The following is a 14292-nucleotide window of genomic DNA, read 5'->3' on the forward strand; positions in this document are numbered from 1 at the left end:
ACTCCAATCATCACTTAAAGAAAAAACCTCCTGCAGAGCTCAAATATATTTAAAGATTATTAATAAACTCAAATTAAGCTTAAGGAAGTCTGAAGTGGCAGGACAGGAGGCCTCGTGAGGCCTACAGTACAGACAAATTAAAAGAGGTTTTTTTCCCCCTCAATTCCTGACATTACAAAGGAACTATAAAAAGGATTTGGCATCTGTCTTGCTAGAGAAAAGCTTAAAAGGAACTGGAAGTTATTTTAACAGATGCAAACCTAAGGAATAGAAGTGTAGTACTGCTGTCAGCCCTAGAACTCAGAATTTGGCAACAGGACATCCACAATATTGTTAGCAAGTTATATATACCAGTGGAAAACAAAAGGCCCAAACGCAAGAGTGAACAGCCAAATACCCAGTAATACAGCAAAGAAGAAAAGGGTACCAACAGGAGGTAAGGGAAACTGCTGGCACCAACACATTGGCTTCGTTCAGAGGCTCAGGCATAAAATAAGGGCAATGTAGCATTACAGAGCTGAAAAATCTATTCAAGAAATTAATTATCAGCAGAAACTAAATCCAGCAATGGTGACTCAGAGAAAGAACTGTTCCTAAATCCATTAAAAGCAGAGTTTACTTTCAAAGGAAAACAGTTAAATATGGAATGCAATACAATGTAAAGTTATTTTTGTGGTAATGTCCATTTACTGCTTCTAGCTATTTCAAAAAACCCCCTTTGGTGTGACTTTATACTGCAGAGACACACACGCTACTAAGATAAAAGTGCTCACTTATGCCAGAAACACTAAATAAATGGAAGAATTAATTAGCTGTGTTCTTTAAAAGACTACTGGCAAGATCCCTGGATAACTTAAAAAGGCCTGGCAATTGTAACGTGATGGAGTATGGATTGGGATCCTGTTGAAGCTTTATTCTGTCAAGACTACTGATATGAAAGTAAATTAACATGTTGTCTCCCAAAATTTACTCTGAACCATGAGTATGAGACAAAAAATAACTCTTGTTCATGAAAAAAACTCAGAGAAGACAATGTGAAATACAGTTCAGATGCCAAATACTAGGCTGTTGTTATGCTGGACCAATTACTAGACAAGAAAGAAAGAAACTTTTAATTCTCATTCAGAGAGAGAGTACACGTCATCAGGCAATTCTTCAATATAAACCTTAAGCTTGGTATCATGTTGACTATTCACAAAACACTTACAATGCAAGTGCTTGTCAGAGTAAATTCTGCCAAAAATTATTTTATAAAGCAATTACACACAAAAATTTAGCTGTCAGTCTAGAATGTTATCTGCACTTCTTGCTCACTAGTAATCTTTTCTTGCCGCTTCACATACAGTCCATGCCATAAGAAGTATTGAAGGTAACTGTGCAAATTACAGCGTAACTGCTGTACTGAACCACCCAGTTGAACTTAGGATGCACTCACAATGACCGTGATCCCATTTATGGTCAGCTGTCACTCTGGAAACAGCCTTTGTGAATTAAAGCTTTTAAACAGCTTTTGAAAACACGCAGAACATTACAACAGTAAACAGCTCCCCCAAAATCAAACGAATGAAACCTTTACAGCTGCCTTTAACCTTCAGCTACATCTTGTAAGTAAATTCCTCATGCTTGCCTTTAATTTTAACCTGGTAATTTCTGATTAGTGTTTTACTGGACTCTTTATAGGAGATGAACTGCTCTGGATCATGTGTTACATGACTGAAACTGCTGTAAAAGTAATCCATCTAAGAGGTTATTTTAGAAATCTGCCTGTAAGTATTTATTAAAAGGATGCTGTGAATGCAGAAACAAGAGGATGTTTCCTTGTAGCACTAATGGTGCAGATTATTGGCTGCGCATAAAGACACTGTTGGGTTTACAGCAAGTTGGATGCAACAAGCTGCAAGGCAAGACCAGTAGAGGTTGCTAAAGCGCCTGTTGAGATACCAGCCAAGGAACTTCTGGCATTTCTTTTAATGGATCCAAGAGGTGCAGAGAGACAGCAGGAACAAAAAAAAACCAACCCAATTATAAAGACTGAAACCTCCCCCCTATCCGCCCACAGCCCCCCACCCCCCAAACAGCCAACAACTACGTAACTCTTATTTCAATCTAACCACACTTATCTCAGGTTCCTTCAGCAGGACTAAGCAGTTCCCTAATTCTCCCAACTATTCACCTATCTACTGGAGAGATCAAAAAAAGGAGGAAACAGACTTTTGCCTAACTCTAGGCTTCAGAGCTGTACCTTCTGCCGTTATTTAGCTACTTTTTTTGCTGTTATCTTATCTGAACACACACCCAGGCACCAAGACAACAAATATTAAAAAAATTTCTACAGTCTCTGCTTTTCAGCCAGACCCCAATTCTGACATTTCAGTTGTTAACTCAACAGCAGGCCAAACTTAGGGCACTTCCCATTGAGGATTTCCTTACATTGGGCAGCTCAAATTGTAAAGTATGGCTGGTTAGATATTGCTAACATTCCTTTCATCTTTCTTTCAAGAATATAACAATGTCTCTGCTCTATATGTAAGACTGGTAATCACATTATCAGCTTACGAATCTCCATCCACAAAACCCATCTTAAATGGGACCTCATTCCTCTGGAAAAAAAAAAGTGTAAATAATAATCATAAAAAAAAAAAGAGATACCACTGCACTTAAGGCCTTCCTTAAAGAAATAAGGTCCTACCTCCAGGGAGGACAAAATAATTTTAACTATAAAACTGACCACCTGGCAGCCAGAAAAAAGAAAACAAAATCATCCACAAAAGTAATAAAACCAAAATTGTGAGATTCTTTGAGAAGCTACAGTACAAAACACATTCAGAAACAAAGTGGCAAGAAATGAAATAGTCTTCCCCTGTCCACCTAACCCTAACACACTGCCTTCTGAATGCTTCACTGGAGTCAAACATCAGGATGCCTCAACATCACTTTTTTCTTAAAATTTGGAGTAACTGTGTAAGGGAGAAAACACAAAACCAAGAGCATTACTCCACAGAGTTCTATATTACCTCTGCAAGAGACTAAGAAGCAAAATGATAGAATATAAAAGCTTGCACTAACATCACCAATGCTTTAAATACTTATTATTAATTTAAAGAGAGAGACCTAGATGATTGAAACAGGATTATTAAATACTCCTAGCAGAATCTAATTTTTCTAATAGATTGCTCAACTTTTCCATGGTTAATTTGAGCCATTTCAACAGTCTTTGCAGTATCTCTACTCAAAACAGAACAATCTTATCAAAACCACACATTATTCTCCACTCAGTACTATCTATCTACTAAAAAATAAAATAAATTCCACCATCAAAGTAAGCTTCTGGTCTCATCCCTAATCTCCTATAAATAGTGATAATTCTATTTTAACTGTTTGCCAGATCAATTCTCTGCACTGCTCTGAATCCAAACAAGAACATGAGAGAGGATATAAACCTGATTTCTTCACATGACCATAAAACTGAAAGAAAAAAAAGATCAGAATTGCAAATGACTCAGAGTTCCCCCCTCCAGCACACTAACGGATTGGATTAACCCAAAAGAGCTGTAGCAGCTAACTTGTGCATGATCAGAGGAAGACAATAAACTCTGCAACAGTTCAAAGAAAGAATAGACTTTCTGTAGGAACCTATAAGTGAACCTCGCCCTCCACCTCTTTACCCAGTGATGATACATCAAACTGTAGCCCTATGTGTAATACCTGGAAGCAATTCATACATTGAAGCACAAACTGGTATTTTTTCTTTGTCCAAAGTCATTATAAATATGCAATTCCAGAAATAAACTTTCATTTAACACATCTCAGAATGTGTTTTTAACTTCTGGCCTGCATAACAATCTAATAATGGGTCCCACACCAAAAAACATCCACGTACAAAACATTTAAAGAGGTTTAATCTGTCAGGTATTTCCTTGGAAATGAGTATTTATACAATTATTTTTTCAGGAAAACTATTTAGCTAGGAGTTGTGCCTTTTTCATGTTGCACAAACAAAAACATCAGTTTAGATTTTTTTTTAAACTGTTAATTATTTTCATTCGTGCTAGGTCAGCCATGGTTAGCACGCACATCGAGGGATTCCATTAATGGATTTTACATGTTTGTTTTGTTTTCTTCCCCCTCCCCTAGAGAATTAATTAAAACTAAGGCCACCTTCCTTTACTGCAGGCTGGTCTGTGGATTCTACCAAAGCACAGCTGACTTTTTCATAGCTCAGCAATGTTAGCAAACTTCATACGTGAGTACCTTAAAAACAAGGTTTCTCAGGTTACTAGAAATAATTCCTCAGGAGTATGGTTTCAGTAGAGAAAAATATATTACAACAGTTATCAAGCTCAACTCAAGCTGTTGTTACAGTTGGCAGTTTGAAAATTGACCTGTATCCTCCACACAGTACCTTAACAGAAACCTGGACCTGAAAGCTTTGTAATTTGTAAAAGGGCTTTTTTGGTTGTTGGCTGGGTTTGGTGGTTTTTTGGTTTTTTTTTTTACACTGGAGATGAAGTAGAGGTGAGGAAAGAAAAGCATCTTTAGATAGTTGAGAAGGCAGTCTGAATTCTTATTCTCAAGGGCACACCAAACCATTTAAGAGGAATACTTCCTGTGTGCTCCCCTATCCACCTAGTTCTTCCAAAACCACTTTTTAGTGGTTTTGGAAGAACTAGCTTTGCATCACAATTTAGCCTTTAGGTTCATAAGGGAACACACCAGCCGTGTCCCTATGCACCCCCGAACAAATTCCTCTCATAGAGATAAGGTCAAACATAGAAAATCTAAGCATGCTATTTTTCTGAATATTTACTAATACAGTGGAAGTGTGATTAATTGCTATCAGCCAGTGACTTGTTAGGGATTCACATGCATCTGAATAAGGGCTCTATTATTCTACACTGGGAATACATGCAAAGATAAAAACCAACATGACTGAATGCCATGTGTATCTTAAATATAGTCCTTAGTGAAACTCAAACTCCTTAAATCTCAGAATTTTTAATGTTTATCTTGATGAAGCATTTTCTCCACCTCAGAAGCAACCATATGATTGCCGCGCTGTTTCAGAGCAACTGTAGGATGCTGTATGGAAATGAAGTAGACAAAAATGGCATTATATAAACCAGTCAGGGTATTTTTATTAATTATATTAATGAATCCCATCATAACTCTAAATTCTGCCTTTATTAAGATTCCAGTCTTTGCATCCTTTGTGTTAATTTCACTCAGGTAATCAACGCCCTTTACCTTTAAGCAGATGCATTCCCTTCTTTTCTATGTCGTTGCTTCCATTTACCAGCTTCCCAATACATGACATTCATCGTTAATTTGAGGGAAGTTCAGGTAGCAAGTACTGACCTTCACATCCTCAACTTCAACTGTATCAGGTTCTGCACCCTCAAAAAGTTTCTCTACTCTGGCTGCAGCACAAAGCTTTCTTAAAGAATTGTCTTTAAGACAATGAACTATGAACTCCCTAGAGACTACTTACAAATGCACATTTTAAAGAATATTCTTCATATTTTGAAGAATATGCATTATTTTCTAGTGCAACTGTTCTGAGATTCAGAGGAAGAGAAAAAAGCTTAGGCAAAAAAAAGTCAGAGAAAGAGGTAGATGACACACCCATATGACCAGCCTGTCTTAAAAAAAAAGTTTGAAAACAACATAATTACACAGAAACAATATTTCCTTAAGGTTTTTTTTTTCCCTTTTCAACCCACTTGAGTAGATTTTCCTTGATGTTTTCTGACTGATGACTGACAAATAGAAAAAAAAATGTCTAACACCTTCCAAAATGAAGTAATGATTTAAAACAACTAGTTTAAATCAAACTAGATGCTGCAGTCTCTTACAGATTCTCTACAGTGCTATAGTTTGAAGGTTGCAGGATTTGGTGAGAAACAGTTCTGCATTCACCACCTCCGGGAATTTGTAACCTTCATTCAGAAATCTTACTATAACCTTCACCTCTCCAAACTGGTAAGTCTCAGTTTAAGTCTCTCCTTGAAAGGAAAGAGCTGTTACCTTGATTAAAACACCAGTCAGCAACAAACAAAAAATCAATCCATAAAAACCCCCAGACAACCTTTTCTGCTACCTTCTGTAGAACCAGCTTATCCTCCCTGAAATACGGTGACCATAGCAGCCAGTACTCGAGAGGACTGCTCACCAGGGCTTTACACAGGAACAAAAAAGTGTTTTTTCTCATGCCCTCAGTGTCTGTCTAATGATGCTCAACACCTCTTCAGGGGTTTCTACCTGCTGCTGAACACTGAGGCAATAGTTTCAGGTAACTGCAATGAATCCATAATCTCTCCATTGTAATCAGAGTTCTCAATACAGTACCTGTAAGCATCACCAGGCCTACTACAAACCACAAGAGTGCAAGCTGGATCTTTAAATTGCCTATTCTTATACTCCTCACTCCCACACATGCATTTCCTTCTGCATGTTTAGTACCCTAAACATCATTACCTGTGCCAAACAGTTTTTCCAGTGTTTGACCTCTTCCTGGTTTGAGTAAGCCATAGCTTCATAAAAAGCTGCAACACAGCCAGTCATAGTCCAAGTCCTTAGTACCTCGAGTCAGAAAAGCATTATGGTTGCAACACAAAGCCTGCTGCTACTGCGGTCATAAGCACTATGTACAAGCAGGGTAACAAGCACCTCAAGTGTTAGTTTCTTTCTCTCTGCTTCCATGAATTTTAACTGCTACCCTACATACAGAACAATCCTAAAAGAGCTGCCTCCAGAGCAGTTTGTAAAGTTCAAGTTTTTATAGCCATCTGCAGTCCAAATTAGATCAAAGTCTTTCTTGAATAAGTTGCCCCTAAAAAGCTGTAGATACTCAGGAAACTTGCCAGTAGCCTACTGCCAACAGCAGCAATAAAATGGACACCAATGACAAGTTCATTCAATAGCTTCAGGAACCTCTACAATAGTTGACTCTGGGCCAATGGGGACTACCCTGTAGCCTAAATACACAGAAGGCCATCTCAAAACCTCTTGGCTCCAAACACCCTCTTAATAGTATGAAACCACACTCCAATTAGACCTGGAGCTGCAGAGTATTCAGACTTCTGGCTCCATCACTGAAAACCACAGTCCAGCGTGACTAGCTGTTTCAGAGCTGTCAATCTAAGTTCTGGAATCACTAGTCCCATAACAGTTTCACTGAATCCAGGTAAAATTTAGCTTACACTTGCTAAATCCCTATTTCATTTAGAAATCTTCAGCTAAATGAGACACCCGATAAAACAAGAATCGGAATTTATAGGAAGCCATAACCCTAGGCATTCTGCAGTACTTTTTGATAGTGATTTCCCAGTTTAAAAACAAGACAAGACAGCACACAAGGTATCTAACCTTTCAGTAAAGACTGGGGTACATGATAACTACCTGAGGAGCCACCAAGGAACATCACCATATAGGAAGTGTCACATAGGAAGAACATGATGCTTTCTGCTCTTAAGATTGCGTGATCGGGCATCTCTCAGGTTTCCTGAACGTAAAGCCCTCTTCAACATTATACATAAACAATTTATCTTAAGATGACATAAATATGACTTAGTGAAATACATTTACATGGGAAAGGTTTGAAATTAGATTTTACAAAAAGCAGAGAATCAAACTTAAGAAAAACTGCTGAGTCAAGCCAACAGCTTCAGTGAAACAAGTTATTTATGCCTTATCATACACACAACCACTGTAGAACCATCCACCATCACCCTTTATTACACTATTGCTATTAAGTTTCTCAGAGATCTAAGTTATGCATAGCTTGCTGGTACTTCAAGTATCATCTCTCATTCTAAACAGAATCAGCAAGAAGTGCCTTTACTTTAAGAACTAAACAACAGTACTGTTACTAAACCTTTCTTAGTGGGAAGACTGTATCAGACTGTTCAAACCCAACTGGTTTGAAACCGAAATAACTGTCAGATTTATCCACGAAAAAAGTTTTGGAGAAAAATACGCAATTTCATAACTGAAACTACATTACTGTTTCTCCTATATTATTAATTCAAATGCACAAAGCGCTGAAGTGCCAGGCTACATGTATGATATATATAATGCTTTTGATCTCACTTATAATGACTTACAATTGTTGAATGTAAAATTATCCCATTGTGGAAAAGTGGAAAGTCTGGGAGTGAACTGGTGCCCTTTAAATAGGTTTCCCTTGACAGTAGTACCACAATTCATACGAGAACATAAACAAAACAAGCAGTGTTGTCCCACATTTTAGCTGCTTGCTGGGTAGTTCCATTTCTGATATGGATTTTGAGTTATTCAGTTCACAGCAGGAAGGTCTGGAAAGCCTCTGCACCCAGACGAGTATCTGAACTTCAGCAGCTCAATAAAGAGGCCAGGAACAGCACTGCAAATCTCAAAGCTTCCATTATGTAACCCAATCTTACAGTGGTTTTGCTTATGACTAACTGGTATCTGCAAGACTACTTTCTCTGCTTCATACTGACAATAAAGCAAGTACCCCTAAAAATGCAAAGTCCCAGTATGCTACAACTGTAAACCAGGAATTAAGCCAGGCAGAGATCAAGGGACATAGCTGCATTTTAGGGGCAACATTCCAGAACCAAAGTATCTCAGTAACCGTCCATACCTACAGGCAAACAACTGTAAAGAAGAGGTCATGTTTTTAAACTAAGTAGCATACATTCAGATTAGACATAAAGAAGAAATTCTTTATAGTGGAGGGTGGTCAGACACAGGAACATGTTGCCCAGTGACACTGTGGATGCCCCTCACTGGAAGCGTACAGGTTGGATAGGGCTGTGAGCAACCTGATGCCATGAAAGGTGTCCCTGCCCACAGCAGGGCCTTGGACTTGGTGATGTTTAAAGGTTCCTTTACACCTAAACCACACTATGAATCTGTACTGGTGACATTCAAACCAAAGCTGCAAAGCTTACAATTGCATCAAAATCCAATGCATTAAGTAAAGCCTTAAGAGTACTTTTTTCCTGCACTTAGATGATGTTGCTGAAGTCTGGCTGTACAGCAAGTTGTACACATACATGAGAAAAATATACCCACAAAAACACTGGTAATAAAAGGCATGTCAGTTGTTTTCTCACTCAGATTATGTGCTGTGTCCTTTTTGTTAATCTGTGCTTTCCCTTACAAGAAAGAAATGATTTGCTTATAACATTGGCCTAAAAGGCTGTTATAGGACACCTAGTCTATCAATGAGGTTTTTCTGAAACAAAAGCTCCCCCCACGTATTTTTAAAAATTAAGACAAAGCTTTCTGGCTGCTTTGACTAAAAACAACAATATATGGGGAAAAAATCTTGAGCCTCTCCTTGAGCACATACAACATACAGTCTATTTCATGAGAAAGTTTTTCTAATTATTTCCCTGATTTCACTGAGCCCGTCTCCATTTTTTTACTTAAATTTCTATTTCTTTAGTTGTGCAACCCCTGTACAGCAACTCACTTCTGCAAAAGTTGGCCAATGTAACGTGACCCAGCAAGGCACTAGCATCCCCTGGCAGGGAACAAAGGCACAGGAAGCAAAGATCTGAAAGTCCTGCTCCAACAATACCTGGTCTCACCTTCAAAAAACTGACCAAGCCAGCATGGGTCTGTGGGGAATGAGGGAGAAGAGCCTTACCACAACATATGCAGGTTTATTTTTTTAATAGGCTACAGTTTATCCCCTTCATCCATATCTCACTTTTTCGGGGGTTGTTTTCTTGGTTTTGTTTTGCTAATGTTTATATGAATACAGAAAGAAAGGTAAACACATTTTAGGTTCAGAGCTAGTTGCACTGTTGACACTTTCTCCAACTCTTTAAAATTCAAATTAAAAACTTACATGTTCTTATTTAGAAGCTGTTCACCTTCAGCAAATATATTCCCTACACCCCCTCCCCCGCTTCCTTTATGTCACTTGAACCTGATTAAACTCGGTGGTAATTAACTTTAGTAATTAACAAAAAAGTCTGAACAATTCAACAACTCAAAAAAAAAGGCCTCAAAAGCATGATTGTAACAAAGGCAAATTAGACCTAGTTGTAATAATCTATACTATTTATAAATTTAAGGATTATTTGGTTATATCCTAGCAGCCAAACTCTAGAAAGAGTACCTACTTTCTATGTTTCTTGGTTTTAATTATTTTAAATTTGTATCTTAAATTGGTATGTAGTGCTCAACAGTTAATATATCTACTTCAGAGCAGACTATATTAATGGTTTTTTTAACTCTGTAAATACACACGCATAAACGAACATTACTTTGGAAAAAAATAATCAAGCACTGGGAATTTAATAATAATAAAAGAATCTCAATCCATATGACGTGTATTCGTATGTACATCACTCAAGTCCTGCCTAACATCATGCGATAACTCCACAGTAATGCCAGGAATAGAACTGCATACGGATTTTAACACACTGGAACACAACCAACGAGACAATTTCTCTCTTCTTATCATACTCTAGCTCAATTATATATATATTTCTTTTAATTTCACTAGGCAACACACAATGCTTCTGAACTATGGTATCTTCCAGCCTTATCAGCACAGTCTCTTTGCAGATCTCACATTAAAAATGTTATCAGCAATTATAATTTATGAAACAAGAATTTTTCCAAGTCATAGAGTGAAAAATCTCCGATTCCCCATATGCTAAGCAGGCACTTAGAGAATACTACCATTTAGCAGAAGAATTATAGCAAGGGCTCTCCTATCAGTGGTAGTTGTACAACCAGGAACTGTCAGCACTGGCATACAATGCCCACACACCACACCTCCTCCCATTCAGCTCGCTGAGGCCACATTCATGTCACATTTCACCCTGATTCACAGATTACTTTGAGAATGTCTGGCTTATGCAAAACACCACTCAAAAGAAAAGCATTGGAAGTGAAAATTCCTGAGCAGTGCAACTGACTTTAGAAATGTTATCTGCTTAGAGAAAACCAAAAGATACCAAGGATGACTTGAACAAAATTTGAATGTCTGTAGACTATTTTATAAGCTGTATGATTTAAAGCCATAATAAATTCACCACAGAACACCTTCAGTATTCTTTCCTATACAGCACAAATACTCAGCTACCTATATGTAAAAGTGCACATGACAGGCCGCACAGAAGCAGAGATTGAAGCTCTGGTGGTAGAATTTGTGATCCCATTTCCATGAAAGCTCAAAGCAGCAAAATGGATCATCACCAACTCAGAGCTGTGTGGACTGTCAGTGTGATGCACTAGAAGAGCAAGGAACAAGCTGTTTTACTGTCTCCTAATAGTCATGGATAGCCCTCACCACGTAGGTTTATGCTTTTCAAGCGACTGAATTCACATCCACAGGTTAAGCCTTCCTCACCACAAACCAAATCCTTTCACATTCCAATAAAGATGCAAATCAGTTTTAAGTTATCGATTTATATTCACAACTCGGTACCATTAATAAACCAACTATCATACCTTGAATATAAAGAATTTCTTATGAAACAGTAATATCAAAATCACTCATGCGTAATTTAAGTAGATTTATGCCAGGCCTGGCATGATGGTTCAGGCAACAGGCCTTTAGGCTAGTCTTGAGTTTGGGTTCTCCTCAAGGGTAGAATCCTGCTTTTCTCTCCATTAGTACCTGGGCTGGCACTATGCCTTTGTCCCTTGAGTGAGCATTTGTATGAAAAAATTACATTATTTACTCAGAACACATCTTAGTCCACTTAGTAATCCCCCACCCCCTTTTTTATTTCTGGGGGGTGGGGGGGAGGGAGGAGGGGGGGGGGGGGAAGGTCTAGGTTAATTTTAACCTAAATCAGTTTCCCAGACTCGTTCATCACTCTGCTAATCAAATGCTTGTGCCAACTAGAGCAATAGAGGCTGGTAGGAGCTGTGCCAGCTAAAATTGTTCTCAGAACTATGATCTGAAGATGAAAGGCTATTTCACAGAATGCTAATACTTGCCTTCTTCCCTGATACTCTTCCCTAGAGGGAAAAAAAAATAGTGCCAAAGAAATAAGCTTTTGGAATGTTTTTTAAAACTATGTCTAGCAATGCAGGTACTTTATTCTCATTTATTCTCATTTACAATCCAAAAGGAAGGGACACAAACTTAACACATGAAGAGGTTTCAGCTAGTGTATTCATTTTTACTGGTAGTATAAATGTGTAGAAGACAGGTAATTGTTTTTTTTTTTTTTTTAAATATCCACTTACAGACAAACTGGATGCAGCTTTGGACTAGCATCAAACAACAGAACAGAAATAGTTTTATTACATATATACCAGACTTGAGAAAGTATTCAAACAGTTGCTAAGCAGCAGCTTGACTATGGGCATCACATCAAATTTTAATGTTTCGTTGACAGCATGCTAGAGAAAGTCTTGTAAAATCATTTATCAAAATATTTTCTCAAAGTAACTATTTAGCCAGATTTTAAAAAAAGTGTACTTTGAAAACTTATTACTCAAACACTACAGTAATTAAAGTAAATACAATTGCTGCTACTGCCCCAAGTAACACTTATCCATATTTCAGTAGCCTAGAGCAAAATAGAGAACCAAATAAAAGAGAAAACTTTCAGATTTTGGCAGTGAGCCTCCCCCTATAGACAGAACAGGCTGTCCTCACAAAACCAGTATTTACCAAACAAGGCTCAATGATCAAATTACACTTTCCCTGGCATTCACCAAGTAGTGAATGCATGTGTCACAAAAAGCCACAAGGAATCCAAAAAGTTTAAGAGTAACTCCAAGTATTCCCTTTACTTTCCACATACTTCTTTCAGAAAATGCTCTCAGTTCCCTGCTTGGTATGAAAACAAAACAAAAAAAAAAGCCAACCTATTTTATATAGACACATATTTCAAGAACAAGTGATTTTTCAATTAAAATAATCTAAAAATAATCAAGTAACTTAAATAATTGGTCCAGGACAATAATGGCACTGATCATTAACATGTCAAAAGCAGGACTTTTCCTGTAATTCAGCCTGCCAAACTGAGGAAAGCTTCAGTATGACATGGTATCTATCCTTCTTTCTCCACTCTGCTCCCAGACATTCCAGTTCTGACACCTTCCTTACTCTGGACATTTTTGTGCATCTCTATGTCAAATTCAAGTATTTAACTTGACTGTATCTTTCTTTCTGTTGGATAACTCTGTTTAGGCAGTAATAAACCACTGCATAAGCCCCAAACACCTTGGGTACATTCACCTATATCACATCCAGCAGATACCAGAGCACACTACAAAATCCTAATGCATCCAGAATGACACAAGAATTCTGGAATTCCATTACTCTAAAATCAAACATTTCACTGATAAACTGAGAGGAACAGTGAAAGAGGCTGAAATAAATTACACCTGCTTTCCAAGAACTGTAATTAAGAATGTGAATTACACCCTGTAAGCATGGCTAGATCAAAAGCTGAATTCAAGTAGTGAGTTACAAGCCATTATTTTAGCAGCCAGCACTGGATCAGTGGTATGACTGCATCATTTGTGTATTACACTCCCATGTCGCTGTGGGACTGCACATTAAACCAATTCTACAAATAGAATAGGTGCATAAGAGCACTGGTTGCCTAAAAAAACCAACCCAAAAACATTTCTAAGAAATATGTAAAAACATATTCTAGGAAGCACTAGTCTTGATTTATGCCGCTTCAAACAACTGGAATTGCATTATCTAAGGCTGCTCTGTTTCAAACCACTTTCAACAGTGTCCCAGATATAACAGTATTGATCTGCAATTTTTTAAACATAGACCTACAACTCTGGAATATTCTGCAATAAAACCAGCTCAATTTTCACAGAATCACTGAAACAAATAGGTTAGAAGGGATTTCTGGAGGTCAACAGCTCCAAATATCTACTCACAACAGGACTAAGTTCAAGTTTAAACCAGGTGTGTAGGGCTTTGGCCAGCCATATTCTGAAAATCTTTAAGGACCGAGCTTTGACTGGGTTTCCCAAAAACCTGCACCAGTGTTTAAACACCCCCTATAAACACTATTTTTCCCTTTGGTATAATTGAAATTTTCCTTGTTGCAATTGTATCTTACCACTAGCTGTTTTGCTTCTCTCTGAGAAGACCATGTGTAGTCAGACTACAGCTATGTCCAACTTTAGCATCTTTATTGTGGGGAAGAGAGGGTCTGACTTTACTCAGATTCTCCATATCTCACTATCTTAGGTGCCCTCAGGGCAACTTGCTTTGGTTTGTCAGCATCTCTTGCAATGGCAGGCTCAAGCCAGTTTGTCAGATGGATCCTCACAGAACAGAAGGAATAATCACATCCT

The sequence above is a fragment of the Gallinula chloropus genome (assembly GCF_964237585.1).
Source record: "Gallinula chloropus genome assembly, chromosome: 3".
Taxonomy (NCBI): domain Eukaryota; kingdom Metazoa; phylum Chordata; class Aves; order Gruiformes; family Rallidae; genus Gallinula; species Gallinula chloropus.